Source organism: Ictalurus furcatus, chromosome 4 (assembly GCF_023375685.1).
Source record: "Ictalurus furcatus strain D&B chromosome 4, Billie_1.0, whole genome shotgun sequence".
Classification (NCBI taxonomy): domain Eukaryota; kingdom Metazoa; phylum Chordata; class Actinopteri; order Siluriformes; family Ictaluridae; genus Ictalurus; species Ictalurus furcatus.
The window spans coordinates 14,664,926-14,691,218 of NC_071258.1; the positions used below are offsets into that span (position 1 = coordinate 14,664,926).

General features: G+C 43.4%; 1 pseudogene; it reads right to left on the reverse strand.

The window, feature by feature from the left end:
• Window positions 1-1,931: 1,931 nt before the first annotated feature.
• Window positions 1,932-26,293, reverse strand: part of LOC128607196 (hydrocephalus-inducing protein-like) — a 53,295-nt pseudogene continuing 28,933 nt past the window's right edge.

The following is a 26,293-nucleotide window of genomic DNA, read 5'->3' on the forward strand; positions in this document are numbered from 1 at the left end:
GATCCCTTCAACAAACACAAAAAACCTGTAAGAGCTGGACCATGTGTTTTGTTTCAGTTGAACTGTCTGATCTCTTGGTGAAAAACAAATGCAGAAGTGAACCCTGGAATGGCTGTCCAATATGTCACTCTGAGGCTGGCAATAAACCCAAGGAATCCAGTACTGAGGTGGAACAAAGTAGAGACTTTGAAATAGAGACAGAGAATATGTCTCTATAGAAGGCATCAACAAGCTTTACATCCATCACATGGCCCCTCAACCTCATTCAAGTGGCCTTTAGAGGGTTGACATTTGCTGGGTGCCTTTCACACACCGCTTGAATGGGCTTCTAGCACCAGATACAGGAAGCTGTGGGCATCATTAAAACATCAACAGCAAAGTTCTTCAACAGCAAGCAGACCTAAATAGGCTTGAATCAGTGAGCTTTCACTTGCTGCTCTGAGCTAAAGTCTCTCTAGTACTTAATAACAACATGACATGTAGCCCTCCAGTGGTTGATTTCCTGACCAGGAACTGAACCCAGGCTATGGCAGTGAGAGTGGTGCACTTTAGCCACTAGACCACCAGGGAACCAGTACAGGGAATTTTCTATAATTTTTCAAAATACTGAGTAGTAAAATTTATGATTTTCTTAAATTTGAAACATTATAATTAAAAGTAGCTAGGATATATTATAACTTACAAATACCTTAATTTAAACTTAAAAATAAAGTCTTTAAAATATTGTTATTCAACAAAGAAACACATAAAATTGTAAATATAGTAAAGTTTCCTGTAAGGAGAACATTTATCTATGGAAGGAGATTTAACAGCCAGTGGTAAAGCTGTCTTTTAAGCTTTCTGCTATGGGAAAGTCTTTTGGGGCGAGGACTTGTTCTTTGAAATTTGTTAGTAACATGACAAGCTGCATTTCTTATTTTATTTTATTAACTTCAGGAGAGGGAGAACTAGTAGGAACTAACCTGTGGTATACATGGAATAAAACTGTTCCTATGGCCAATTAAATAACAGGACCTTTTAGCAGGAATACCTTAATCACCTGTGTCAAAGAGAAGTACTGGGGCGTTTTAACCATCAGTGGAATATTGCTTATGTCTTGTTTGTGTGTGTGTGGTGGTGGTGTTTTTTTTTCTTTTTTGCTAAGTCACATGCTCATACAAAACACAGTTGGGTGTTATAGGAAAAAAAAAATCAACAATATGGTGGTGTTATGCCTGACGTGTTGGGTTATTTTCCCATCTTCCTTCTTTAATTCCTTTATTGAAGAGCTGGTTCCCCTTATAAAAATGGCATGCTACATTTTATCATATATAAAGCATGTTCTCCCACACACAGTTTGTGGTCCAATAGTGAGGCATTCAAGAGGAAAATATGGCTCTTTCATGCACTCTGATTGGAAGCAAACCATTCCCTTCTTTCCTCCAGAAATTGGGCTTGGCTAATTTTAATAAGCAGTAATCTCTTATCTTTGCCCCCACTGTTGTGGTTCAGTGGTGCACCAATAGAGAAGAGAAAGCCCTTAACTTGAGTGGTTCCTAGATATTAATGCTATAGGCTCATCAGCCCCTTGCTGTAGCTCTGTCATACCTGTGCTCACTAAAAGATGGATGGGTTGACATTCAGTTCCAATGGAGCTGCTGTCCGACAGCGCTTTCACCAAAAGTGCCACTTCATGGAAATGGCTAATGAGCACAGACAGGCACATGTAGAGCCATCAAATGCAGCCCGGGCAATCAGCATTAGATCAGTGAAGAGTCTCAGACCTTTGAGTCCATTTAACCAACAAGAACTGATAATTAGTACTTACAAACATATGTATATCAGGTATGACAGAATGATCAGGCTATCATATGCAGCTCAGTGTTATCATATTGCTAATTGACCTGCTGGGGCTCAACAGAATGTTTGAAAAAGGGGGTGCATTGAACAAATTGAAAAATTGAGAGCCAATTTAAACTGTGCCCCTATGAGGACTGCTGCTTAATGTCATGCTGCCCTTGCTTTAGCTCTCCTCGCCCACTCTCTCATTAAAGTACTCCCACACTCTATGGAGTGTCTTGCCAGACTGTTAAAACCATTCAAATATTGAATAAACTGCAGACACGTCTTTAGGTCAGTGTTCAAATTCATATTGCAGATACAGTAAAAGCAAATAATTTATGCAGAAAGACACACAAATCATATACAAGAGACTTCTACAGTTACTTTTGAAACTTGTAAATGAAATGTAATTATGCTTATATTACTATAGGTAAAATTTTTATTTGGTTTTGTCTGGGTTTGAAACAACTGTACAAGGCGAAAAGTGACCACTGCTAAAATGTTTATTTAATTGAAAACTACAGTTGGATGTGATTTTTAAGATAAACACACAAGATTTGTTCTTTGGACCTTGGCAGCACTTTATGACATCTTCTCTCTCTGAGGCTTCTCTGGGGAGATGCCTTTCAGATAATATACCCAGGAGAGACCTGTGTCATGGCTCTCTATGTGTGGACTTGAGATGATAAGTTTTCCAGTGCAGGGGGTCTTGGAGCCTTGCTGTGGGCTCACAAAGCTCACAATGATTTGGTGAGTCTTCTTTGAGCGAATGGTGTCCATGCCCTTGAAGGTGAAGGCTGGGTTGTCCACTTGGCAAGAAAAGGCTGTGGTCTCCCTGAAGACATTCTTGAAGGGGATGAAGATGTTGGAACCAGCACGGATGGCAAAGGGGCCCTGGGCTTTGGGAGGTGTGCATGTTCCATACAGAGGGAACACATAATCCCCTCCAGTGCTGGATGATAGTGTCAATAGGCCCCGCACCTCTCCTAACTGACAGGGCTCAAAATAGACCTCCACACTGACATCTGTGCCTGCTTGGGAGCTCGGAGCCACCATCATTAAATTCTTTTCCACAATGAAGTCCGGACTGTCTGTCTGAAGTTTAGAAGGATTAACAGGTGTATATGTGAGTGGCAGGAACTAAAGTAATCATTTTTGTCCCATATTTACATACCAGACATTTCTGAAAAAAGGGAATTTATTCACATTTATATTTCATTTTTCTAACCTAAAATGAGCAAAATATAATCTCTGCAATCTGAACATTATTTTTCAAAATTCAAGCCAAGCACTAATGTTTTGTTGGAAAACCCTTTTAGTATATTTTTGGTGAAATATGGGTCAAATTCTGTCATTTTGGCCCAAACAAAACAGGTTAAGATAAACTTAATCCTGTGGTATATTGTACTCAAAGAGTGACTTGCAAAAGAAAGAGTGAAACTGGAACATACAATCTAATCTAATGGAAATTTCAACAAAGCTGTACCTTGCAGGTGTACTCAGCCTTGACACGGGAATAGCTGGTGAATTTGGCAGTGAGGTACTGACCACTGCCCAGTGGTGCTCTGAAGTAAAGGGGTTTCTCAGGAGGAGCAGGAAGCGCACAGAGCAAAAGCTCATAGTTGAAATAACCCAGTTCGTTGCTATGCAGCATGAGCCGTGCTGTAGTTTCACCTGAACGCAGAGGCTGGTACTCAAACCTCAAGGTTTCCTGTTCGAGAGAGAGAGAGACAGACAGAGAGAGAGAGAGAGAGCGCATTAACAGAAGTCCTTTGAAAATGGCAACTTCAAAAACTTCACAAGAGGCAGCAAATGAATTCTATATGTCTTTACTCACTGGTCAATTATGTTAAGTGAGAAGACAATCACCAGCAACATTTACAACTTTGGTGAAGAAAAAAACTAAAACAAGTGATACCATAGAGAGCGCAGGCATTGAGAACTGAGGTTGCATGTTGACATCTGTATTGCGGCACTCAGTTGTTAACAACAGGTTGGTGGGTAAAGGATTTTCCAAGTTCACACAGTCTGAAGTAAACTGCCTAACCACTGTAACCATCTCAATTGTCCTGATCACTCCTGGAGGTGTAGCCTTGAAGTTGAGATAGTAGAACTGGTATTCCCCCCTGGCCTCATTTTTAAAGGTTAGCTGTGGAATTAAGAGGTATGTCTGTAGGTATGGAATTGTTAACATATTTAAGGAAGTTTAAAACATAAAAGAAACCAGTTAGGTTGAGGTTTAATTAGGGTGCTGACTGAGAACACAGCCCCAGTGTAAATTCTACAGCTTTTGCGACTAAATTAACATCGTATTTGCTCCACAGCCGTTGTATTGATTTGTGTATTCCTAAGAAGTTGGTGGAATTAGTATAGACTGTAGAGGGGTTTGGCACTACTTTGGCGTTGCATTGGCACTCCTTGTAGCTGAAGAAGGAGATTTTGTAGTTCCGTTTAGTCAACGCCAAAACATCTACATAATCGAGCCCCTTCAGTGAGATCGTGCTGTCAGGACGTTCGGGTTTAATCATGTCCACTATAGCATGGAATCTGCGGAGCAGGAGTTAGACCTGTATTATTTATTATTATTATTATTATTTGTTGCTGAATACAATAAGTCTGTGTATGTGTGTAGTACCTTTGAGATTTGGACAACCAGTTATGAACAGGGACAATCTCTGTGTAGGATGTCTTGCAAGGTACTTCATCGCTGATTGTGCTTACAGCTTTAGGTGGCTCTGCTGTGCCCTGTAGGGTGTACAGCATGCCCGAACCACTGGGGAAAGAGAAAAACATGGATCCCTAGATCAAACATAAAAGCACATTCACACTCAGCATTTTACATTCAGCTCCATGAAAATGGAGGTCGTTGTTAAAGGAGAATGTGCTATATTTTGGATAGTTTCTCATGTACTCTTCAGTCTGTACAAGTAAAACTAACTGATATCCTAATTAGATAACATCACAAACTGTCTGAAGTAGAGTTCAAAGACAATTCAGAGAGAACAGATATTAAAAGACATAGCTGGTAATTCCCTTTCAGAATTAAACTGTATGTTCCTTAAGAGAAGTGGTTAAAAATGTTAATTAAACTGTCAAACAGGGATTCCCGGCTTGTCCATGTTCCGTCAGGTTACTCAAGCTAAACCAACTGATCTCTGGAAGAGAGAGAGATTTACCAGGTGCTTTTTACCATCCGTGGTCATGACCATGGGCTTACAGGTGATCTCGTAGGCTCTATTTTGCTGGTATGGCTCAATGACGAGGGAAAGTAAAGCACTCCAATATTCACCCTCAATCACAGGCTTCAGGCACCAGCGCTGATTAGTATTATTAGACAGAGTCACAGAGTGAGTGCACTGACTACGGACCTGACACACAAAATTCAGAACCTGAAGAGGGGGAAAAGAGAGAGTATATACATATAGATTACAGATCGATAAAAGACAATTAATACCTATGATAATCACACAGAGACAATGTTTTACCTGATTGGCTACTGGGAAAACAATGCAGGAGCCAGCAAGTGTGAGGGTTACAGGCTTGCCCCCTCTAGAGAGCAGAAAAAGTTATCATAGCACAGCTCCTGCTTGACCTCATCAGGAGCAAAGGTCACCACCAAAGGCACCTCCATTCCTGGGCAAATGTAACCTTCAGCAGGGCAGGTACTAAAGTCTGGAGCAAAAGCCTTTGCATCCCACTTGAACCTGATACAAAAATACACACAAGGTCTTTAAAAAGGTATGCAAAGTAAGAATCCAAAATTCTTGATTTGCCAGAGCATAGTAATTACTGCAAAAGTAATAAAAAAAAAAAACATATAAACCACAACAATACATAAAATATGTCTACAAGAGAAAAACTAATTAGAAAGTTTATGCTTAGAATGTACTTAATTATCAAATCAGGTAAATGATTACATCTGTAAAGAGAGAACTTTATTGAATATACTCATATCATGGTAAAACAAACTATTATTTAATAATGTATTCATGGACATTGTGAACAGTAAAAAAAAAAAAAAAGGAACACAATGAAGAGTAGCACTTATTTCATTTTCTACAGTGGGAGTGTGAGCTTGAAGAAGTATTTTTCTACTTCCTCTTAATCACAACAAATTCAGCATTGTAATTCATAAATTGTGTGGTTGCTGTCATTTTCCTACTCCCAACAAATGTCTGTTGAGTAGAATCTGGAACTTTGCAAAAGGGTTTATTACCTGATGAGGCATGTTAAATGAAGTAAAATGCTGAACCACGTATTAATGTTGCCTTTCAGGATTGGAGTCTGACTTCCCTGCTCAAGAGCATACCATGCACAAGATGGTGGATATGAATATGTGTATGTATATATGCACCTAGCCCCAATGTCTCCTGTATTTTGCAGCAGAATATGACACGTGGTTTGGCAGTGCTGGGCCACAGCTCCAAAGGACAAGTTGTTCTGGTCCAGTGTGACCTCCACACCCTGGCAGTAGCCTTTCAGCACCAGTAGGGGGCGTAAGGTGCCCAAACACTTCAGCTGCACCTCCTTGCCATGTGTTGCTGAGGGCAGAAGACCACCTCCACCACACACTTTCCCCCCCCACCATTCAGCGTCACCTTCCTACTTGGATTCACTGACAGGACCTGAGGAACAAACATACACATTCTAGAGTGGGATAGATCATTTGCATAATTGGTTTGTGTGTGTGTGTGTGTGTGTGTGTGTGTGTGTGTCCATTGTTAAATTAGTGATTGTCTAGAGCATCCTTGGGCTTTTGAAATGCACCATGTCAATTAATCTTCAGTTGTTCATTGATATTAAAGCATATTATTCACTAACTATTGTGACTTACTGTGAACTACAATGAAATGAATAGGACAGGTATGAAATTAAGGAATATACTGTAAGTTGGACAGGTCAGGTCTGTGTGTCTATGTGTCCTACCTCAGAGTTCAGTAGAGCCTGTGCAGAGGGTGTGAAGAAGAGAGAGAAGGTCAAGGAAGACAGACTGTTGTTTATCAGGGGGATGAGCTTCTTGCTCCTATTGCCCACCTGTAGAGTTCCAATCTTCACTGTCTTTAATTTTGGATCCTCTACGTCAATCTAGGAAAACCAGACCCTGATGAGAATATTATCTAAAATTATGTAAACAGATCAGAAATGCTTGATGTCATGCAGGCCACTAACAGTGCATTGTAAATTCTCTTTCTCACCTTCATCTCAATTCCTCGCCCCATGATCTCCACTACCTGCATGGAATACTCGTTTATCTCAAAGACCACCTTTTCATGGTAGGGCATTGCTTCTCGTGGGTAGAACCTGAAAGGCACCTCCATGCTACCACCAGGGGGCAGCACATCAGGTATGAAGCTCACTTCCAGAAAAGGGGTGTTGGAGAATAAACAGTCCACACTATAATAAATGAAGAAACAATTAAAAATAAAAAAAAATAAATAAAAAAAAATAAAAAAAAAATAACGAGTTACAGTTTATGCATGATGACCCCCACCATTTACCTGATTCCTCTATCCCCTTTGTTGCTGAAAAGCAGTATGCATGTGGCAGGCACCATGCCAGCAGAGTAAATGAAGGTCTTTCCAAAGTTGTACTTGAGGAAAGAAAACTCCAGGACCAGGCTGGTGGTAGAACCCAGCAGACTGCAATGGAAAACAGGGCCGTCCTTTACCTACAGAGTAGAATGAATCAAAAGCATGAATCATAAAACCTTGCAAAGTCACTAAACATGAATATACAAAAATGAAATACAAAAAAAGATGTAAAAAATCAATAAAAATAAATAAAAGACAGAGGAAAAAAAAGGAAACAGGATGCCTTGATTAAGAAGCCCATATCTTTGAGGTCACACTTCTTCAGGGGGAAGAAGCTGAGGATGCAACGATTCTGTTTTCCCACTAGCACTACAGCTGTTGTGGACTCCACCTGCAGGTGGCATTGCAGCTCTTCAGGCCCTATTATCTCATACTGCACATCCACACTGAATCTCCCTGGGTTGGACACCACAAAGGCACATGTGGACTTACTACTCAGCTCCACTTATCCAAAAGAAAAGAATGAAACAAAGATCCACATTTTGTATTAACTTCTTCCTCAAACAATCCAATTATATATATATATATATATATATATATATATATATATATATATATATATATATATATATATATATATATATATATATATATATATATATTGTGAGGAATTAGCCCGGGGAAGGCGGCGTACAGACCCACAGGAGGCAGAAGAACGTTCACAAACGGTGGTTTATTGGTGCAAGGGTGAGGTGAGTGGGTTGTGAGGGGATGAGTGCGGGGCTTGTGGAGGCGTGACTGCCGGTGTAGCCTACTCGTGGCGGAGGCGGGATTCCCGAGACGGGGGCGAGGGTTTTCCCGGGCCGGCGTCCTCCGTAGGTGGGACTCTCACCACCCGGCAATCTTGTCCGCGCTTGCACCTTTTGTGGGGAGAGAGAGAGAGAGAGAGAGAGAGAGATTAGCGTGGGGCGTGAGGTTACCGTCGTGCTCGGTGATTGCGAGTCGCTATGTCGCTGGAAAACACGCACGGGGTCCGTCTTGTCGCTACGGTCTTCTCTTCTCTCGTACGGCCGGAAGCGCGCCCTTTTATCCTCCTCTGCCGTCGCCTGAGTGGTGGAATTTCTCCGTTGGGTGCGCCAATCGCTGGCCGGCGTCACGTCAGTCCCGCCCCGCCGCGGCGGTCCTTCCGGCTGGCGGAATGTTCGGCACGAAGCTGCCCACGTCATGCCGGTGCGGCAGTTGGAGAAGGAGCGATTTCCTTCTTGTGTGCGCCGGCTCTCTGCCCGTCGCGACAGTACCCCCCCCTCAGCTCCAAGCCTACTGCCGCTCGGTGGTGGGCCCAGAGGGTGTCTCGTCGTGAGAGCCCATCCGCGTTACCATGCTGGGCCCCCGCCCGGTGCTTAACCTGACAGGAGAAATCTTGTAAGGCGAGGAACCAGCGGGTTACCCGGGCGTTGGTGTCCTTCGCCTTGGCCATCCACTGCAGGGGGGCGTGGTCCGTTATGAGGACGAAGTGCCTGCCTGCCAGGTAGTATCTCAGCTCCTCGATGGCCCATTTTATCGCCAGTGCCTCCCGCTCGACCGCCGCATACTTCCTCTCGGCCGGGGACAGCTTTCGGCTGATGGAGAAGACCGGGTGTTCTTCCCCGTCGAAGGTTTGGGAGAGGACGGCGCCCAGCCCGGTCTCGGATGCATCCGTATGCACGGTGAACGGGAGGTCAAAGTCCGGGTTGCGGAGTACCGGCGCGCTGGTGAGGGCCCCTTTTAGGGCCTGGAAGGCCCTTTCTGCGTCGGCTGTCCACCTGACCTGGTCTGGCTGGCCCTTCTTTGTAAGGTCTGAGAGGGGAGAGGCTACAGCAGAAAAATTAGGCACGAACCTGCGGTAGTAGCCCGCCAATCCCAAGAAGGCACGTACCTGCTTTTTCGATGTCGGACGCGGGTAGCCCTTCACAGCCTCGATCTTCTTTAGTTGGGGCTTCAGCATTCCCCGTCCGATGCGGTATCCCAGGTACTGGGCTTCCGTCAGCCCTAGGTGGCACTTCTTTGGGTTGGCGGTCAGGCCGGCCGCCTGGAGTGCTTTCAGGACCTCCCTGAGGTGGAACAGGTGGTCGGCCCAGGTGGAGGAGTCGATGACCACGTCGTCCAGGTAGGCCGCTGCAAACTGCCGGTGGGGCCGCAGGAGGATGTCCATTAGCCGCTGGAACGTGGCGGGCGCCCCGTGCAGCCCAAAGGGGAGAACCCGATACTGCCAGTGGCCGGTGGCCGTGCTAAAGGCCGTCTTGGGCCTTGCCTCCGGTGCGAGCGCCACTTGCCAGTAGCCTTTGGTGAGGTCCAGGGTCGATATGAATCGGGCTCTCCCCAGCCTCTCGACCAGGTCGTCCACTCTGGGGAGGGGGTAGCTGTCGAACTCTGACACCTGGTTCAGCCTCCGGAAGTCGTTGCATAGCCTCATGCTCCCATCCGGCTTCGGCACGACGACGATGGGGCTGGACCAGGGGCTGCTGGACTCCTCGATGACGTGGTCCCGCAGCATGCGACTGACTTCCCCCCCGATGGCCTGGCGCCGAGTTTCAGGGACACGGTAGGGCCTTTGTCTCACCACTACACCGGGAGGAGTCTTGATTTCATGCTGGACCAGCTGGGTCATCCTCGGGGTAGCCGAAAACACATCTGCGAACTGGTCGATCAGCTCGGTAAGCTCCTGTCTTTGGGCGGGGGTGAGGTCCTCCCCTAAGCCGACCAAGGTACCCTTGCCCCGGTCCGAGTCCTGAGCTGCGAACGCCGACACCACCGGGGCTGGTTCCACCCATTTTTTCAGCAGGTTTACATGGTATAGCTTCTCGTCCGTCCGCTTACCGGGCTGCTGCAGGCGGTAGTTGACCGGGCCCCGGCGCTCGAGGACGGTATATGGACCTTGCCACCGGGCGAGGAACTTGCAGGCGCTGCTGGGCACTGACAGGAGGACCCGGTCCCCCGGCTGGATTTCCCGGGGCTGTGCGGGGCGGTTGTATACCTTCTTCTGCTCCTCCTGCGCCGCGTGCATGTGCTCCCGGACGATGGGGCCCACCCTGTCAATCCTTGCTTGCATGTCCTGCACGTACTCGATGACGGAGCGGAAGGGGGATGGTTGCTCCTCCCAGGCTTCGCGGGCCACGTCCAACAATCCCCGCGGGCGCCGCCCGAACGGGAGCTCGAAGGGCGTGAAGCCCGTGGACGCCTGGGGGCATTCCCGAATGGTGAAAAGTACGTAGGGGAGGAGGAGGTCCCAGTTCCTTCCCTCCTCGTCCACCACCCGGCGCAGCATCCGCTTGAGGGTCTGATTGAACCTCTCGACCAGCCCGTCGGTTTGGGGGTGGTAGACCAACGTCCGGAGGTGCTTCACCTGCAACAGACGACACAAATCCGCCATTAGCTTCGAGACAAAAGGCGTACCTTGGTCGGTCAGAACGTCCTTGGGGATCCCCACTCGACTGAAGAGGAGTACCAGCTCCCTGGCGATGTTTTGCAAGGTGGCCTTGCGGAGCGGCACCGCCTCGGGGTACCGCGTGGCGTAGTCGACGAGGACCAGGATGTATTCATGGCCCCGGGCAGACTTGGGTAGGGGCCCCACGAGATCCATGCCCACTCGCTCAAACGGGACGCCGATAATGGGCAGGGGGATCAGGGGCGCCGGCGGGGGCCTCCGCGGGGCCGTGCGCTGGCACTGTTGGCAAAAGGCCCGGACCTCCGCATCCATCCCGGGCCACACGAAGCGGTCCCGCAGCTTCTCCAGGGTATTTCGGGCCCCCAGGTGGCCGCCAAGTGGATGGGTGTGGGCTAGGTGCAATAAGACGGCCGTCTTGGGTCGGGGCACCACCAGTAGGTCCACCTGCTCCCCGCGGTGGCAGGCCCGTTGGTAGAGGAGCCCCCCTCGGACGAGGAAGTACGATGTGGGGAGCCTCAGGTCTGGACTCTGGTCGACCCCCTCTATCACCCGTACCTGAGCCCAGCAGTGCTTCAGCCGGTCGTCCTGCTTCTGCTCCCGGCCGAACTTCCCCTCTCGGTTCACCTGGGGAAAGACAGACGACAGAGGGTTAGTAGCTTGGGGGGGTCTTACCTTCCGTGGTGGCCTTTCCGTCGTCCTGGGCCAGGTAGGCCGGCCGGGCCGGGGTCCCCTTCGTACGTTGCCGCAATCTCCGGGGCTCGGCTCTCGGTACCACCAGGAGTCCTGGCCAGTCTCATCCCAGGAGGAGGGGCACGGGGAGTTCGGGGACGATTCCGACCTGGAGGGGCCAGGTGCCGGCTTCGCCCCGGATCTGGACCTCGGCTGAGGGGACTTCCCGGGTGTCCCCATGGACGCAGGTCACGGTGAGCGTCCCCCTTGGGCGGCGCTCCTCAGGCAGGATGGAGGGCCGGGCGAGGGTCACCGTGCTCCCGGTGTCCAGCAGGGCGGTTACCGGTCTCCCTTCGACCCACACCGTCAAGGAGGGCGCCTCCGGCGGTTGCTGCTGATGGAGGGCGCAGCCTGCCAGCCATGGTTTTGTAAGCAGCCGGGCGGCTTCCCTCTCCGGCTCTGTAGGCATGGGCTCGTCTCGGGGGTGTTCACAAGTGGGCGCCCTCTGGGGGTTCCTCCAGGTGCGGGGCCGGGTCTGGCGGTTGGACCGGGGGCCCGGGGCACCGGGGGGCCGATCGAGGTGCTGCTGCTCCCCGGGGTCGAGCTCCAGGGTGGCCAAGGTTCGCTCCAGGACAGTTAGGAGTTACTGGGGCGTAGTTGGGGCGTGTGCCCCCACGGCCTGTCTCTCTGCCCAGGGTAGCACCCTCAGGAAACAGTCGACCGCCACTTTCTCCGCCACCTCCGAGGCGGTATGCCGATCCGGCCGGAGCCAACGTTTGGTGGTCCGGATGAGGGCGTTCATCTGGCAACGTGGTCGGGCCCCTGGTCGATAAACCCAGCGATGGAATTCAGTAGCAGCCTGGCCAGGGGTTCGGCCACACCATGCCAGGACTCCCTCCTTCATCGCCAGGTAGTCCGCGGCCTCCTCCGGCTCGAGGGCATAGTAGGCTGTTCGGGCCTCTCCCGTGAGCAGTGGACCAAGGGCGCGTGGCCAGTCGTCACGGTCCCACCCCTCCCGGCGGGCGATACTCTCGAAGGCTTCGAAGTACGCCTCGAGGTCCTCTTCGGGGCCGAGGGGGGGTAGTAGGCGGCGGGTCTCGCTTCTTGCGTCGGGGAGAGGCACGGAGGCGGCGGGGGTCTCAGTCCTCATGGCGATCAGTGTCTGTGTGGCGACCTGAAGGCTCTCGGCGAGCTGCTGCGTCACAGCGTGCTGCTGGAGGCTTGTCTCCAGCAGGTGTTGCAGGGCATGGTCCATTTTGGGGGGGGGGGGGGTGTTTGGTATTTATTTATTTATTTTTTCTCTCTCTCTTTAATTTTTTTATTATTATTTATTTATTATTTATTTTTTTTTATTTATTTTTTTTTTTCTCTCTCTCTGGTTTTTTTTTTTTTTTTTTTTTAACGTTTGTGGTAGGCGAGTCTGTACTATGCCTGCATCCTCCACCAGTGTGAGGAATTAGCCCGGGGAAGGCGGCGTACAGACCCACAGGAGGCAGAAGAACGTTCACAAACGGTGGTTTATTGGTGCAAGGGTGAGGTGAGTGGGTTGTGAGGGGATGAGTGCGGGGCTTGTGGAGGCGTGACTGCCGGTGTAGCCTACTCGTGGCGGAGGCGGGATTCCCGAGACGGGGGCGAGGGTTTTCCCGGGCCGGCGTCCTCCGTAGGTGGGATTCTCACCACCCGGCGATCTCGTCCGCGCTTGCACCTTTTGTGGGGAGAGAGAGAGAGAGAGAGAGAGAGAGAGAGAGAGAGAGAGAGATTAGCGTGGGGCGTGAGGTTACCGTCGTGCTCGGTGATTGCGAGTCGCTATGTCGCTGGAAAACACGCACAGAGTCCGTCTTGTCGCTACGGTCTTCTCTTCTCTCGTACGGCCGGAAGCGTGCCCTTTTATCCTCCTCCGCCGTCGCCTGAGTGGTGGAATTTCTCCGTTGGGTCCGCCAATCGCTGGCCGGCGTCGCGTCAGTCCCGCCCCGCCGTGGCGGTCCTCCCGGCTGGCGGAATGTTCGGCACGAAGCTGCCCACGTCGTGCCGGTGCGGCAGTTGGAGAAGGAGCGATTTCCTTCTTGTGTGCGCCGGCTCTCTGCCCGTCGCGACAATATATATATATATATATATATATATATATATATATATATATATATATATATATATATATATATATAGTGTGTGTGTATAAAATTGCACAGTTTTCTCCCTGTTCAATTTACATAATAATTAGGACATTCCACTAAAATTAGATCAACTATCTATTGAAATGTATAAAACTTAGTGGTAGAATTTATTTTTTTTTTCCAATCTCAGACCCTGTTTCAAGGTGACTTATAATAGACTTTCAGATGAATATGCTGTTTCATAGCTTATATCATATCTCACCTGTTTGAAGTCCACAAGATGACTATTAGCAGCAGAGAGTTCAGTCATGGCCCCTTCTGGACTCTCATATTGGACACAGACATTCATGTTGTAACCATCCCCTTTCACGTTCATTGTGAGTGGCTGAATTTTGCCTCTGATCACCAGGTTAAATGTCACCACACCCACCGGTGTAGGTGTGAAAGATATGGCCACTGGGAACCTAATAGACAAACAGTATGTACATACCTAGTGACTATTTTCTCATCATTTAGCTTTTATTTCCACTATTGGTAATAGGACTGTGGTGCTGTATGGTGCGGAGAGTGCCTTACTTGTCTCTGGGGGGTATTGTCCCTTGCATGGGCTTCAGTATCAGGCTGTCTTTGAAAGACTTTGAGTGCCGAGAGACCTCCTCAATGGCAAAGTGGAAAGTCTTCTTCATTGGTCGTCTTCATTCACCACATACACAATTTTATGGACCTCACGACCTACATGTGTACACATTCATGCATGAACATACATTATGAACATTCCTTATAGTTACTTATGATTTTACTATGATACTACCACAGTTTTACTCAGGTACCCATGTGGTAGCCATAACCAGTATGTGTTATCATGCTTTTATTACAGTGCTTTACAGTAAATATTTTTATTACATATTTAACAGTGATGCTGCCACAGTTTTATTATGGCATTTTATTGTAACTATGGTACTTGGTGGTTTTAGTGTGGCACCATATATTAATGGTCTTATGATACTACAATAGGTTGCCATATGGTTAAAAAAAGTGTTTGATTAAGAACAAATGAACTATGCTATTGTAAGAGAAAGTTTGAACCTCCTTTGGATTTACCAGGTAGAACCTCATTTAGCAACGATACATTCTATAAAAAGTTTTCTCTAGCTGCTGAACAAAATGTTTTGATTTTTAGACCACTTCTCCCTACATGAGAGTTTCAGTTTAGGGGAGGTTATTCCTGCCAGCGTAAAAGTTAATAAATTCAAGTTCACAAATTTTTACCAGCCTAGATTGTGAATGATTAACCAGTGTTTCAATTTTATGAGTAATTAATGCAGAAATCCAAACTTTTGGAAAAGGGCTCATAAACCTTTTCTTGCAAATGTACCATGGTCAAAGCTAGCACAATAAGGAAAAATATATTTGTCCCAAATATATATGCAACCTTGAATATGGTGAAACCTTGATAATTTATTCTTCTCATTTCAGGATTAAAATAATTTCAAATGTTTGATAAAATCTATTACAAAAGCATTAACTTTAATATATGATACCGTAGGCCTATGTATCATACTGTTCATGCATTAGTACTCTTTTCTAACATAGAACTGTTTGTTATGCTTATTGTTCACTTTTTCAGTTCTGCAAAACATTATGATAACCTCTGCCTAACCTCAACTGGAATCAAATGGAATCTTACCAATAAGTAGGCTGCCTAGATTAAGATGAGCATGATCAATGTACACCACTGGATCTTTCGCTATGCCCACCAGCAGGAAGGGCACACAGAACTTGTGCTCTGGGATTAAGAAGGTCCAGAAGGATTCCACAAAATCCAGCTCTTGGGTGTGATATTTAAATGAGACCTGAGGCAGTCGATTTTTTCAAGGTTAATATAAAAAAAGTATTAAATGCAGGCTAATTTAAACATATCCAGAAGCATTGTACATACAAGCATCTACTGAATATAATATGCAGTTATTTAATCTATTATACCTCCACTTTCTTGCCAGGTTGAATAAAGTCCTTTGGTGTAAGGCAGGTGAAGGGTTTAAGCTCAGATTCTTCACATCTCCACAACAATGAGTATGGCTTGTTGGTGGGATTTACAACACTGAAGGTCCTGCAGAATCAATATGCAAATTATCAACACAATTACTATAACAAAATATCAATTAAGATCACATGATACATATAACTGATTTATATAACTGATCACCTGCAGATAGATGTGCCGACCCCTGTGGATGTGAATTCTATAACTTTGGTGTTGGTATCCAGGATGGACCTGGGTGTGGACGCCTGGGGGCCAGGGAGCTCAGGGTTCTGTCTGTTATCAGTGAGGTATCCTGAGTCTTCCAGGTGGAAATGGCAGTAAGGCATCATACTGCATCCGTTCACTGCTATCACAGGACTCTGCTTGTCCTTCAGATTGGGAATGCTGCCAACAAGTCAGTGTAGATGGTGTTAAATGCAACTTGATCTCAGAGCTACTACCAGTACTGGACTGTTAATCAGAAATGAAAGACACACTATATATCACATATTCACAGTGCCAGATGATCTCTACTAATACCTTAATAGCAATGAGCCTAATTTATTGAGCTGGATACAAGCGGAATTATTCATAAATCACTTGTATGGGCATTTACACAAGAAATTTGGTATTCATGAAAATCCTATAAATTTATAAAAACTTCATATTCTACTCCTGCTCTTGAGTGTGTGTAAATTTACAAATATGGAGACAAACTAATGTAAATCTCCACTTGATTGACTTAAAATTATATAGTTTGCATGGATTATTGCACTTTAATTTATGGAATATACTGTAGCTTTTAAAATGCTTAATTTTTGTTATGTTTACAGCATTTGGCAGATGCCCTTATCCAGAGTGACTTACAGATGTGCTTTTGAGTCTCCATCAAAAACACATCCACCTGCTAGTTGACCACTTCAATTTTTCAGCCTTTACAAGATTGTTTGTTTCACAATCCCAGCTGTCTGAGCACTCAATTTTGATTTTTGAGCAGTTTTATGGAGTTTGATTTTTGAGCACTTTTTATGGAGTTTTTGTCGTCACTAAATGCAAATGAGCTGTGTCAGGAATGCACTTTGCATGTTATAGTCGATCAACATATGCACGTCAATATTAAGAAGATCAGTTTTCCAAAACATTTTTTAGCGGGAAAAAGGGTTAGGTTTTTTTAGGTTAGGTTTAGTTATTCAAACAAACACAAAACACAACTTTACTAAAAGATTGATAAATGAGACCCATTGTAAGCATACTTGTGTGAATCACTTCTTCTGAGCCATAAAGAAAAAAGTGTAAGTCTGGTTATTAACTCATTACAGTACATAACAAATGAAATTGATGTAAATCCACATAAAGGAGAGGATGTATTTCATTAGGAAATTAAGAACAAGCAGTTGTGTTTGTGTACCTGCAGACTAGCCTGGCCTCATATTGGGCTACTTCTAGAGGGGAGAAGCAGATATGAAATATCTGGTTGGTTCCAGGCAGGATAAGCCCCATACTGGGGTCCACAGTGAATGGAGGAAGTTCTGGATCTCCTAACAGCAGAGTGGACAAACTCCTCAAATTGCTGGCTGGCCTCAGCACTGTCTGACTGCCCTTGGCAGAAGTAGGGGTCATGTCTGTACACATAACCTTGCACAAACTTAAACTTAACAAGATTATTACTCAATTACTATAATATGAGTCATTAAGCGAATTACAGTTCTCTCAAAGGTAGCAAATTTCCATCAATAATAAGCAAATATCTAACATAGAAAATGCTGATGGTTTGTGATTACATATATTGACTTCTGTGCTAGTGTTAGATGCAGACTCAGTTACCTCCATGATTAAAGCAAAGAGTCTTCCCAAAGGTCTCAATCATAACCTGCCAGGAGTACTCAAGCTCCACAGTGCCTTTGTTGTCTATCTGCATTCTGGAGGCACCACATGATATATATATATATATATATATATATATATACATACACACACACACACACATACATACATACACATATACACACACATACACACACACACGCGTTGCACGTGCTGAATTAAAGGGCCAGTACACCGTTGAAAGTATTAAATGATGAGTTGAAAAAGGTGTATATATCACAGAAAAATGTTTGTAGAGTAGTATATTTCATAAGTAGTTAATGTTAATATGAGTTAATATCATAAAAAGTTTATATTAGGCCTATATATCACCATTATCAATTTGATGTTCAATGATAAAGTAGAAATGCTTTTGTTTGTGGTGAGTGAATGTGAGCCTAACAGGATTCTGTTAATATGAATTAATAAAATTTAATAAGTTAAGAAATCTTAATCTTCAGAGTTTAGTTAATGTGTTAATGTTAAATTGAGTAATGTGTTTTCTGTTTATGAGACCAGTTACTGTGAAACAACATGTTGAAATGAAGAGAATAAAGTATTTATTTGCATTTATTTCAGAGTTGTGGAATTAATTATTATGAATTTAAAAGAAGGCATAAAAGGCAGAAGTATCGGTATCAGCTGAGAAATTTAGTATCAGTGCATCTCTAATATATACACACACTGTCACGTTTCGTGACACAACGGAGATAAGGACGGATGCAATCGCAGGTTAACAGTTTTATTGAGAGACACAGGCAGGTTAATCCAAAACGTGATCCAAAACGTAATCTACAAACATGCAAAAGGTCACGCGATCGGCAAACAGGCATAAATGGGGCAAGGCAGGAAACTATGTCGTGGTAACGGAAAACAGGGTCGATATACAAAACATGAAACATAAGCTATGACTATGAACTGGGAGCGGAGAAACCAGCGTGAACTAAACAGACGAATCTAAACATGAAACATGACATGGACAAGAACTATGACTGGGACAATGACTAAGACTATCTGTGGTAAAGAATCAATACTAAGGTTCTAATCTACTATACTATCTAAGTTTCTTAGATAATATTCCGCGCTGTGTGCTGGGAGGCGCGCGGTATATATACAAACATAATCAGCGTCCTAATAGCTGACGGCTGAGGGTAATTCAGACCCACGTGAAACAATAGCCAATGACAGAACAGGGAGGAGACATAACAGAAACATAACAAATGCACGTGTCGAAATGTCACGATTGTAAACAATGGAAAAGCAGGTGCTCGCGCACCTTGCTTGTCCATGCGCGCTCACATGCTCTCCCGCGTGCTGCTTAAAGGGGAAACCGTGACACACAGACACTATATATATATATATATATATATATATATATATATATATATATATATATATATATATATATATATATATATATAAAATATGTAATATATAATTATATTAATTATATATATATATATATATATATATATATATATATATATATATATATATATACATATACATACACACACACACATACACACACACATTATTTTGGGTGAAGTATCACAGTAATATGAAGGAAAAAATTCAATCACACATACTGGAAGACTCTGGTCTGAAAGAGCATGGTGTCTTTAAAATGGATAGGTTCAGCATCACACTCAAACTTGGCATAATCACACATGGCACTAATCCCCAGTTCTAGCTCCCTAACCAAGTTTTCCACTACTGAATGGACAGGCTCCAGATCAGGCTCTACCACCTAGACACAGAATTCAACAGCAAATTCTACTATTACATATTTCCCATGTGCATCAAATGCTGGCCTCTAATGGTTACGTTTTCAGGCTGAGAGAGACAGATCAGACAATGTATTTGTTAATTTTTCCATATAAGCCTTTTCATTTGAGCTCTGTCATTAGCAGAGTTGCTGATGATGAGTCTTACAATTGCTGGAGTGTAGAATGGAAAAAAAGCCTAACTTGGCGTAATTGTACTTCTCATACTAATAATGAATGTCACACATTAGCCAAGGACATGTTTGACATTACAGAAATAAATTTTCCCTTGGTTATTTTGCATATTTATATGTCAACATAGTCTGCTTTCCTACCACCCTCTTACCTTTTTCTTAGCTGGTCTCTGAGGTGAGACCAGCTTTTCCACATCCACCCACTTGACAGTCCGGTGACGGTCATCCCAGTCTGGCACTTGGTCCACAGGCTGCTGGAAGGTTACACTTCATCACCTGTGCATTCAGCACTATGGGTTGCTCTGAGCTGAAGCTTATGGTCACCTCCTTGGTGCACTCGGCATGGAGATGGCCTATCTGAGGTGAGAAATGCAGATGTGGTTCACCTTGAGGCCACTGAAAGCGCAGAGCCACTGAGTTGCTGTGGTTGGTCATGGTGAAAGTCTTGTGGTAAAGACGACCCATGTGACAGTCTCCGAAGTGCACAATGTCACATCTGGCTGTAGGGGGTGTATAGTAAAGAAGAGGAGAACAATGTTGGAGATAAGGCATGTATTTTGCTTGTTTTAGGCTCAAAATGCTAAATGACAATCCAATCAATGCAAGCAGATTCTGTTTCGAACTGGCAGAACAAAGTCTCTCAACATTCATAAATTATTCTAGTGTAATCTTTGTAAAAGTTTATACACACAAGGTCTGTACTCACCTTCTGTACTGTCTTGGTCCTGAGGAACCTTGCTGCTGATGTGGTCCAAAGACATTATGTCACGGTAGCCCTCTCCTAGGAGCTGTATCAGTGTCGTTTCAAACTGGTTGTCTTTTACCAACAGCTGCATGGTGGCCTCAAGACTATGAGTATGTCCGGATGAAACTCCACCGCAAACTCTGCTTGCTGTCCAGCCATTAGAGTCAGGGAAGCCAAATGGGCCATCTGTCTTTCTTCTGTGAAGAATTTAATATTTTACACTTTAAATAATAAATAAATAATCAAAATGGCAGAGTGTTTGAGTAAATGTTATGTTTTATTACCTTTTAAAAATTATTTCTAGTTATTGCCAATCCCCACCCGCTATGTAGTTCTCCTACTACACAATGGTTACCAAACAGAAAGGAGGTGAAATCTAATGTACTTCCTCTGACAAACCTGAAGCCTGCCACTGCATCAGTTGATGGTGTTATTTATTTATTTATTTGGGATGCACCGAATGTTCGGCAACCGAAAATAGCAAAAAAAAAAAGCACTTTCGGTGTTCGGCCGAATAAGTGAAAAGGCCGAATAAATTTGACAGAACAATGACGTGTTTGATGACGTGACAAAATAGCCTAGCAACCAGAGTGAGACGCGCGAATGTCACGACCTCGATGAGGGGGCGCGCATGCACAAGCTACGTGCTCTTCGGATGTTTACTGTGGACAGTAAACGTGCGTGGACGTGAGTTTGTTTTGTTTCTGTTCTGGAGTATTCTATCACGTCGCGAGACATAAGGGAGTAGAGCACGGAAGCAGGTAAAGATGTATTTATTTAAGGGTAGGCAGACAAACCCAAATCGTAATCCAAAAAACGTAGTCAAGACAGGCAAAGGGTTATCGGGCTATCAACAAACAGGCATAAATGGAGGAAAACGAGGAATCAAAGTCGTGGTCACAGAAAACAGGGTCAAAACACAAAACAAGAAACATGAACTAGTACTATGGACTGGGAGTGGAAAAACAAACGGGGACTAAATGAACTGATCTATAGTTTAAACTAACTAAATCTATCAAGGAACATTACATTAACAACGTATCTAACTATACTATAATACTCTGCGAGGTGTACAGGGACGCGAGTGGTATATATCCCAAATATAATCAGCCGTATAGGACCATTTTCTGCACTCTTGTCAATGCACTTTTTAATGCTCTTTTTTGTTGCAGGCTACAGAGTGTTACATTCTTTCAGCAGTCAGTTATAGGCCTAACATAGGCTATTCAAGGGGGCTCAAAGATGACCACATCAAAATATTTTTATTTTACCAATTTATTTATTTAAAGTTATATTGTGCCTTGTTGGTAGCCTATGCCTGCTGGAATGAAAAAAAAAATGTTCAGTGTTAAATATTTTGAAATTGTAGTTTTTGTAATTGATTTTTGTCTTTGAAAAGCAAGACAATAGTAAAAAGCACAGTTTGACTAATTTATGCAATGGTTAAAAAAATGGCAAAATAAATGGAAAAAACGTGAAAAACATGTCCGGTATTCTGCCTTCGGCCCAGTTTTTCATTATATTTGGTTTCAGCTTCAGCCAAGAATTTTCATTTCATATATATTTTTTTCACAGATAATCTATACACTCTATAGTTGTTGTCCTATCATGTATAGTTGTGGGGAATCAGTTGACAAGTTCCTTCAGGACAGTCTATAGATGGTTTGTAAGGTATCCAAAGTGGATTACCCAAATTAAATGTTACCAGATAAAAGATAAGACAAACACAATTCAAAAATGCTTTTAGACTATAGCATAAGAGAACATGTAATTAGAATAGGGGTGTGTAGATACAATGGATTTTTTTATATCCATTGTATCATATTTAAATGTATTAGTTATAATGGCAAATGAGTGAATGAACAACCTACACAGAATGAAACAAAAGTACAGAGGCAGGAAACAACAGTCTCATGGTTGTGCAACTGAGTATGAAGACATTTATTACTGTATGTACAAGATCACATGTACTGTATGTATGAGATCACAACATTGTGATGGTGTACTATAGTGTATATTCCAGTTTTATGCCCAGGATTCAGGATAAGCTCAAGATTCATTGCGAAACTGACCGGGATAATATGGGTTACCGAAGATTTATTAATGAACAAATGAATAATAAATGCTATGCAAGTGGCATGTTTTTCTGTATCCTATCTAAACTAGGGATGAGCTGGGGGAGTACACGTGGGGTTGTGGTCTTTGGAGAGGTGACCCTTACCTAAGAATCCAAAGACTGTATTCAGAGTTGGCGACTTATTTTGGCAAGCATTGAAATAATACATTATTGCCAATATATCAATGCATGAATAGTTATAGTTGCAATTATCGCATTAATCTCAACAAATTTAGTTTTCTTTAACAAAATGGCTAACAACCACATTATTCGGCAGCTTGTAAAATAGCATTTTATCAAGTTCATTTGTACACACAATTTAATGTAGTCACGAGATACGGTACAGTATAAATCAAGGTTATAAAATCATATCTGAAATAAAGTGTCTGTGCTTAAGTCTGTAATTCCAATTGTGCACAATGAAATCCTCACTATACCTCACTAGCAATCAGGCTTCAATACTGGCCTGTTCCAGGCTCACTTGCAAGGTGTGAAGAGGAGATGTGGTTGCATAAGGTGTCAGGAGCTGCCCTTAAAGCAAAGACTCCCATCTTGTCAAGCAGATCAATGCTAACCTATGAGAGTCATAAAAGTAGTTATATCTCTGGTGAGGCAAAGCAATGCCCTACAAACTAAAGTGGTTGTAAAGTGTTCATCTTACCTGCGCAGGTAGATTGCTAATGTTCTTGATGACCAGAGGGAGGATTTGTCTACCAGCAGCCGCTTGAACTGCAGGACTGGCTGTCCATGTTTAGTCCTCTGGATTGGTTTTAGAATAGTTATGCAGGGCAAATTACCCTCTCCCACCAAATCAAACACCAGCACTTTACTCCTGCCCAAAGAGAACACACTAATAAAGATAAGACAAAGACAAAATACTGCCTTTTTTTTGTCTGAACTAAGAGGGGATCTTGGGAGGTTGTAATACGAGCACATTTTTGGACCAAAATAGATTAAATAGGCTTGGACCCAACCAAAATAGGAATATGTCAGCACTAAACGAAAAAACATGTGCTTGTATAACCATGAAAATAGAGCCAAGAGGCAAAAGACCCAAATAATCTTCTTGCTATAAGTTTACAAAAAAGTTGTAAACCTTTGTAGTCTACCATTTTAAAACTCTTTACTCTCAGACTCTAAACATCATTTCGGTTATATGGACCAAATTAGCATACTGGAATTACCATATATTTCTATGCACGTTCTATAGGCCATCAACTTAGCAAAATTATTATCTTGTGCTGTGTCAGTTACAAACTGGCCTGCATTAATTTTTATAATTAATTTGGATGACACCATAGTTTGATCCAAATTAATTAATCCATAGTTCATCAAAACACCCACACAAATGTATATGGAATTTATCAGGAGATCAATCTGAATGCTCACACAATTAAAACAGAGTGCTCATTTGCATTTTGCACTCTATATATGTGTTGTGGATAAAAAATGTCATAAAATAAACATAAGGGAGACCTAGCATCCAGCAAAAGGGAGAAGAAGAAAAGACGGGCACCTAGACACATAGAAGCGGGATTAGGCGGACATTGACAAATTGGAATTACACTTTAAAGATCTTTAAGAGCAGTAATAGTCAAAAAAGTCAAAAAGAGCTATACGAGCTGAGCTGAGGAGGGCTAATACACACACACACACACACGCTCGTACAGTCAAGGGCGGGCAAGTAGACATAACACACACACACACACAATCTCTCTCTCACACATACTAGTATAACTTTATAAGAATAATGAAAAGGAATATTAAGATATTATAAAGGTAATGTCTTATAATAAAAAGTATATATATACTTTTTACAAAAATGCTATTAAGCATATATAATAAGAGATATAGAGTAAATCTGAAAATAAAAACTAGAAATACAGGGAAAATATAACTTACTCATGATTCCGATGGTGAAGATTCTCGTCTCGCATGGAAGGCCTCAATTTTAAGAGAACCATGAAGAGAGCCAGTTATAAGCAAACTCCCCCCCCCTCGAGATAACGATAAGACCGAGGTCCCTCCCGGTTGTTTAGTCTTGTCTACGTCATCTAATTTCCCTTAGGTAATTGAAAAGTGAAGTTTCTGATGCCCTAAGGTAACTGAAAAATGAAGTTTCTGATCCTCTGGGTAACTGAAAAATGAAGTTTCTGATCCTCTGAGTAACTAGAAACGCTGGGTTTTTACTTTCTGGGTTATTAGAAATGCCTGGGTTCTGATTTTATGTGTAAATTAAAACCCCTGGTTTCAATTCTATGTGTAAGTGAAATAGCCCTTTTCTGGAACATAAGAGTAAGGTAAATGAGCTCTTTTTTAACCCTATTGGTAGTGAGATCATAGTCTTCTTGAAACATCTGGGTTATTTAGTGTGTAAATACAGTATAAATACTGGAGCTTAAGCTCAGGGTATTGGGATCACTTCTGAGAATTCTCATCGGTGTGGATCTCGTGTGGTGGAATGGAACAATAAAGCTGGACCCTTGCTTCTTCTCACTCACGGCTGGTGTATTTTTTTCTATCTCCAACTGGGCTCAGAGGTAGATGTGAGTATTGGCTTCTATGTTGAATTTTAAGTGTTTTTGGGTAATAGGCTAAATTTGAGCCAACATTTGCTTAAATTTCCCTGTGTAAATATTGATGTAACTTTTAAACTTAAATGGCTGACTTAAGTCACCACAGATAGACAGCAAGTCTGTCCATAGATTTTCAATTTTAGGTCATGGCTTTGACTAGGCTACTCCAAAACATCCACCTTGTTCCTAGCAAGCCACTTAGCTTTGGTTTTATATTTGGGGTCACTGACCTACTGGAATATGAATTTCTGACCCATTTTGGCAAATTTTGGCAGACTGTGGGTGGTGTCAGGCACTATCTACTTCTTAATGATGGATGTAACAGTGCTCCAGGGTATATTCAAAGCTTTGGAAATCCCTCACCTGATGTGTACCTTTCCCCAAGTTGGTCATGCAGTTGTTTTGAATGGTCTTTGGAGTCTATTCTTCTGCATTTGTGTGGATGTGCACTTGTAAAATGAAGGCCCATAGTAAACTGTAAACTGATAGCTGTTAATTCAAGCTATGTTAATTGCTGTGATTCCACACAAATATTGGAAACTTAAGTCACTATGTGACTTCGAAGGCAACTGGTCAAGAGATGTCATAGTAAAGGTGGTGTATACTTATCAAACCAAGAAATTTGTTGTTAATTTTTAAATAATGATAGACATTTTATCGTTAGCTTTTCACCAATTCCAGCTTAATGGTCAAGCATATATATACACACACACATGCTTACCTGGCTGCCCTTTCTAGAGAGAATTCCAACACTCTAAGGTAGGTCTGCATGTTCTGGGGAGTGAAGGTAATTGTAGCAAAGGCATGTGAGTGACTGGGGATACTTATCTGAGTAGGGCTCAGTTCAAACACCTCAGAGCTATGCATGGACATCTGAAACAGCAATATTCAATAAACACAATCAAAGTCTTTAAACATGACATGTTCACATTAGCAGCAGTTACACACAAACCCACCTTATTGAGGACAGTTTTCACCTCTAAACTAAGTTTACAGGGTATTTTGCCAGGGTTCGTAAGATGGAAGCGGGCCTTGGCTGACTGGCCAACCAGCACATTGTTGAAGACAAACTTGTTCTCGTCCTGGATGTAGATGCCCATGGCCTCTTGATAATCCTTACACTGTAGCATGTTACTGTTCTTGCACAATCTGTGTTCTTCAAAGATTGAAGCAATATCTTCATGGGCTATTCCTACACAGAAAGAAGTGACATACACTGCCAGTCAAACATTTTTGAATACTTTGATTGACCTGCACTTTATTACATATTAATCACTGTTATTGTAATGGATCGGGGACTGGAGGCAGGTGCAGATCAAAAGTCTTTATTAAACGCTAAACTCAAAACCAAAGTAAACGCGGTCTTTGCCGGCAAACAGGAAACGTGGTATACAATGAGATCATTCAAGGCATGGAAACGACAGACACAAATAATACAACCAATAATACTGAGC